At 38.6% G+C, this 6,315-nt stretch overlaps 1 non-coding gene across 1 annotated transcript; it reads right to left on the reverse strand.

Annotated features, from left to right (window-relative positions):
• Window positions 1–1,556: 1,556 nt before the first annotated feature.
• LOC130958827 (small nucleolar RNA R71) lies at window positions 1,557–1,660 on the reverse strand. The gene has a single exon (XR_009077931.1). It is a non-coding gene; the product is annotated as a small nucleolar RNA R71 (small nucleolar RNA).
• Window positions 1,661–6,315: the final 4,655 nt, after the last annotated feature.

Genomic DNA, 6,315 nt, shown 5'->3' on the forward strand with positions numbered 1-6,315 from the left:
CATCTTGACATTCATAGTGTTCTTGCATGCATCTTGTGTTTTGATCCAAAATTTTTATGTTTTGTGTCATGTTTGTGTTTTTCTCTCTCCTCATTAAAAATTCAAAAATCAAAAAAATATCTTTCCCTTATTTTCCTCCAAATTTTTGAAATTTTGGGTTGACTTGGTCAAAAATTTTTAAAAATTAGTTGTTTCTTACAAGTCAAGTCAAAATTTCAATTTTAAAAATCTTATCTTTTCAAAATCTTTTTCAAAAATTATATCCTTTTCATTTTTTTTCTATTTTTCAAAAATTTCAAAAATCTTTTTCAAAATATTTTCAAAATCTTTTTCTTATCTTTATATCAAATTTTCGAAAATTAGCTAACAATTAATGTGATTGATTCAAAAATTTGAAGTTTGTTACTTTCTTGTTAAGAAAGGTTCAATCTTTAAATTCTAGAATCATATCTTGTAGTTACTTGTTAGTTAAGTAATTAATTTTAATTTTAAAAATTAAATCTTTTTCAAACATATCTTTTCATCACATCTTCTTATCTTATCTTTTTATCATATCCTTTTCAAAATTTTATCTCTTTCAAAAATTTGATTTTAAAATATCTAACTTCTTATCTTCTTATCTTTTAAAATTTGATTTTAATATCTTTTTCAACTAACTATTTGACTTTTTGTTTGTTTCTTATCTTTTTCAAAACCACCTAACTACTTTTCCCTCTCTAATTTTCGAAAATATCTCACCTCTTTTTCAAAAATTCTTTTCTAAATTTTAATTTTAAATATATCTTATCTTTAATTTTCGAAAATTACTAAACCCTTTTTAAAATTATTTTCGAAATTCTCCCTCTCTTTTCTTATTCTATTTAATTATTTAATTACTAACACTTCTCTTCACCTCTCTTCATCTAAATATCCGAACCCACTCTTCTACATTCTTCTCCCCTTTCTTCTTCTACTAACATAAAGGAATATCTATACTGTGACATAGAGGATTCCTCTTCTTTTCTTGTTTTCTTCTCTTTCATATGAGCAGAAACAAGGAAAAATGCACTCTTGTTGAAATTGATCCAGAACCTGAAAGGACTCTGAAGAGAAAATTAAGAGAAGCTAAGTTACAACAATCTAAAGGTAACCTTTCAGAAACATTAGAACAAGAGAAGGAGATGGCAGCCGAAAATAATAATAATGCAAGGAGAATGCTTGGTGACTTCACAAAGCCAACGTCCAAATTTGATGGAAGAAGCATCTCCATTCCTGCCATTGGAGCCAATAATTTTGAGCTTAAGCCTCAACTAGTTGCTTTAATGCAACAGAACTGCAAGTTTTATGGACTTCCATCTGAAGATCCTTACCAGTTTTTAACTGAGTTCTTGCAGATTTGTGAGACTGTTAAGACGAATGGAGTTGATCCTGAAGTCTACAGACTCATGCTTTTCCCTTTTGCTGTAAGAGACAGAGCTAGAATATGGTTGGATTCACAACCTAAGGATAGCCTGGACTCTTGGGATAAGCTGGCCACAGCCTTCTTGGATAAATTCTTTCCTCCTCAAAAGCTGAGCAAGCTTAGAGTGGATGTTCAGACCTTCAAACAAAAAGATGGTGAATCCCTCTATGAAGCTTGGGAAAGATACAAGCAGCTGACCAAAAGATGTCCATCTGACATGTTTTCAGAATGGACCATATTAGATATATTCTATTATGGTCTATTTGAATTTTCGAAAATGTCATTGGACCATTCTGCAGGTGGATCTATTCACCTAAAGAAAACGCCTGAAGAGGCTCAAGAACTCATTGACATGGTTGCAAACAACCAATTCATGTACACTTCTGAGAGAAATTCTGTGAATAATGGGATACCTCAGAAGAAATGAGTTCTTGAAATTGATGCTCTGAATGCCATATTGGCTCAGAACAAAGTGTTGACTCAACAGGTCAACATGATCTCTCAAAATCTGAATGGATGGCAACATGCATCCAACAGTACTAAAGAGGCAGCTTCTGAAGAAGCTTATGATCCTGAGAACCCTGCCATGGCAGAGGTTAATTACATGGGTGAACCTTATGGAAACACCTATAACTCATCATGGAGAAATCATCCAAATTTCTCATGGAAGGATCAACAAAAGCCTCAACAAGGCTTTAACAATGGTGGACGCAATAGGCTGAGCAATAGCAAGCCTTTTCCATCATCTTCTTAGCAACAGACAGAGAATTCTGAACAAAACACTTCTAATTTAGCCAATCTAGTCTGTGATCTGTCAAAGGCCACTTTCAGTTTCATGAGTGAAACAAGATCCTCCATTAGAAATCTAGAGGCACAAGTGGGCCAGCTGAGTAAGAAAGTCATTGAAACTCCTCCCAGTATTCTCCCAAGCAATACAGAAGAGAATCCAAAAGGAGAGTGCAAGGCCATTGATATAATCAATATGGCCGAATACACAAGGGAGGAGAAGGACGAAAATCCTAGTGAGGAAGACCTCCTGGGACGTCCCTCAAGCAAGAAGAAGTTTCCTATTAAGGATCCAAGGGAATCTGAGGCTCATATAGAGACCATAGAGATTCCAATAAATCTCCTTCTGCCATTCATGAGCTCTGAAGACTATTCTTCCTCTGAAGAGGATGAAGATGTGACTGGAGAGCAAGTTGCTCAATATTTAGGAGCTATCATGAAGTTGAATGCCAAGTTGTTTGGTAATGAGACTTGGGAAAGTGAACCTCCCTTGCTCATTAGTGAACTGGATACCTGGATTCAGCAAATTTTACCTCAAAAGAAACAAGATCCTGGCAAATTTTTGATACCTTGTACCATAGGCACCATGACCTTTGCAAAAGCTCTGTGTGATCTGGGGTCAGGGATAAATCTTATGCCACTCTCTGTAATGGAGAAGCTGGGGATCATTGAGGTACAACCTGCCTTGTTCTCATTACAATTGGCAGACAAGTCATTGAGACAAGCTTATGGAATAGTAGAGGACGTGTTAGTAAAGGTTGAAGGCCTTTACATCCCTGCTGATTTCATAATCTTAGACACTAGGAAGGAAGAGGATGAATGCATCATCCTTGGAAGACCTTTCCTAGCCACAGCAGGAGCTGTGATAGATGTCAACAGAGGAGAATTAGTCCTTCAATTGAATGGGGACTACCTTGTGTTTAAGGCACATGGCCATCCCTCTGTGACAAAAGAGAGTAAGCAAGAAGAGCTTCTCTCAGTTCAGAGTCAAGAAGAGCCCCCACAGTCAAACTCTAAGTTTGGTGTTGGGAGGCCACAACCAAACTCTAAGTTTGGTGTCAAGACCCCATATCCAAACTCTAAGTTTGGTGTTGGGACTATACAACATTGACCTGATCACCTTGTGGCTCCATGAGAGCCACTGTCAAGCTATTGACATTAAAGAAGCGCTTGTTGGGAGGTAACCCAATTTTATTTATCTAATTTTTATTTTATTTTATATTATTGTTATTTTGTGTTTTATTAGGTACATGATCATGTGGAGTCACGAAAAAAAATATAAAAATTAAAAATAGAATCAAAAACAGCAGAAGAAAAATCACACCTTGGAGGAAGCACAGGCTGGCGTTCAACGCCAGTAAGGAGCATCTGGCTGGCGTTCAATGCCAGAACAGAGCATGAAACTGGCGCTGAACGCCAGAAACAAGCAACATTCTGGCGCTGAACGCCAGGAATGTACCTAGAAGAAAAGCTGGCGCTGAACGCCAGTAACAAGCATGAAACTGGCGTTCAACGCCAGAAACATGCTTTACATGGGCGTTGAACGCCCAGAATGTGCACCACTCGGCGTTTAAACGCCAGAATGATGTGCAAAGGCATTTTACATGCCTATTTGGTGCAGGGATGGAATTCCTTGACACCTCAGGATCTGTGGACCCCACAAGATCACCTCAGGATCTGTGGACCCCACAGGATCCCCACCTAACATATTCCCACATTACCTCCTAATCCTATTTTACTCTTCCCCATGTCACACTTCCCAAAAACTTCAATCTCTGAATCTCTCTTCCCAATAAACACCCTTTCCCAAAACCCTTCACCAATCACCTCAATCTCTCTTTCCAATTACCCCCTTCACCACTCACATCCATCCACTCTTCCCCATAAACCCCACCTACCTTCAAAATTCAAAAACATTTTCCCACCCAATCCCACCCTATATGGCCGAAACTTCACTCTCCCCTCTCCCTATATATACCCTTCCATTCTACTTCATTTTCACACAACACAACCCCCTTTTCCATACCTTGACCGAACCTACACTTCCCCTTCTCCTCCATATTCTCTTCTTCTTCTTCTTCTCTTCTTTCTTCTCTTGCTCGAGGACGAGCAATATTTTAAGTTTGGTGTGGTAAAAGCATAAGCTTTTTGTTTTTCCATTACCATCAATGGCACCTAAGGCCGGAGAATCCTCTAGAAAAGGAAAAGGGAAGACAAAAGCTTCCACCTCCGAGTCATGGGAGATGGAAAGATTCATCTCCAAGAGCCATCAAGACCACTTCTATGATGTTGTGGCAAAGAAGAAGGTGATCCCTGAGGTCCCTTTCAAGCTCAAGAAAAATGAGTATCCGGAGATCCGACATGAAATCCGAAGAAGAGGTTGGGAAGTCCTAACCAACCCTATGCAACAAGTCGGAATCTTAATGGTTCAAGAGTTCTATGCCAATGCATGGATCACTAGGAACCATGATCAAAGTATGAACCCGAGTCCAAAGAATTATCTCACAATGGTTCGGGGGAAATACTTAGATTTTAGTCCGGAAAATGTGAGGTTGGCATTCCACTTGCCCATGATGCAAGGAGATGAACGCCCCTACACTAGAAGGGTCAACTTTAATCAAAGGTTGGACCAAGTCCTTATGGACATATGTGTGGAAGGAGCTCAATGGAAGAGAGACTCCAAAGGCAAGCCAGTCCAACTAAGAAGACTGGACCTCAAGCCTGTGGCTAGAGGATGGTTGGAGTTCATTCAACGCTCCATCATTCCCACTAGCAACTGATCTGAAGTTACTGTGGATCGGGCCATCATGATTCATAGCATCATGATTGGAGAGGAAGTAGAAGTTCATGAAGTCATCTCCAATGAATTCTACAAAATAGTCGACAAGCCCTCCACAATGGCACGGCTAGCTTTTCCTCACCTCATTTGCCATCTATGTTACTCAGTTGGAGTTATCATAGAAGGAGACATCTCCATTGAAGAGGATAAGCCCATCACCAAGAAAAGGATGGAGCAAGCAAGAGAGACCCTCCACGGTTCTCAAGAGATGCATGAGGAAGCTCATCATCAAGAAATCCCTGAGATGCCTCAAGGGATGCACTTTCCTCCCAACAACTATTGGGAACAACTCAACACTTCCTTAGAAGATTTGAGCCACAATGTGGAACAATTAAGGGTGGAACATCATGAGCACTCCATCATTCTCCAAGAAATAAGAGAAGATCAAAGAGCAATGAGGGAGGAGCAACAAAGGCAGGGAAGGGACATAGAAGAGCTTAAGGACATTGTTGGTCCTTCAAGAAGAAGACGCCACTAAAGGTGGATTCATTCCTTGTTCTTATTTCTTTCTGTTTTTCGGTTTTTAATATTGTGTTTATCTATGTTTTGTGTCTTTATTTCATGATCATTAGTATGTAACCATGCCTTAAAGCTATGAATAAAATCCATTAATCCTTCACCACTCTTAAATGAAAAATGTTTTAATTCAAAAGAACAAGAAGTACATGAATTTCAAATTTATCCTTGAATTTAATTTAATTATATTGATGTGGTGACAATACTTTTTGTTTTCTGAATGAATGCTTGAACAGTGCATATTTTTGATCTTGTTGTTTATGAATGTTAAAACTGTTGGCTCTTGAAAAAATGATGAACAAAGAGAAATGTTATTGATGATCTGAAAATCATGAAATTGATTCTTAAAGCAAGAAAAAGCAGTGAAAAGTAAAAAGCTTGCGGAAAAAAAATGGCGAAAAAAATGGAAAGAAAAAGAAAAAGCAAGCAGAAAAAGCCAATAGCCCTTAAAACCAAAAGACAAGGGTAAAAAGGATCCAAGGCTTTGAGCATCAATGGATAGGAGGGCCCAAGGAAATAAAATCCAGGTCTAAGCGGCTACATCAAGCTGTCCCTAACCATGTGCTTGTGGCATGCAGGTCCAAGTGAAAAGCTTGAGACTAAGTGGTTAAAGTCGTGATCCAAAGCAAAAAGAGTGTGCTTAAGAGCTCTGGACACCACTAACTGGGGACTCTAGCAAAGCTGAGTCACAATCTGAAAAGGTTCACCCAGTTATGTGTCTGTGGCATTTATG

The sequence above is a fragment of the Arachis stenosperma genome, chromosome 10 (assembly GCF_014773155.1).
Source record: "Arachis stenosperma cultivar V10309 chromosome 10, arast.V10309.gnm1.PFL2, whole genome shotgun sequence".
In the NCBI taxonomy this organism is placed as follows: Eukaryota; Viridiplantae; Streptophyta; class Magnoliopsida; order Fabales; family Fabaceae; genus Arachis; species Arachis stenosperma.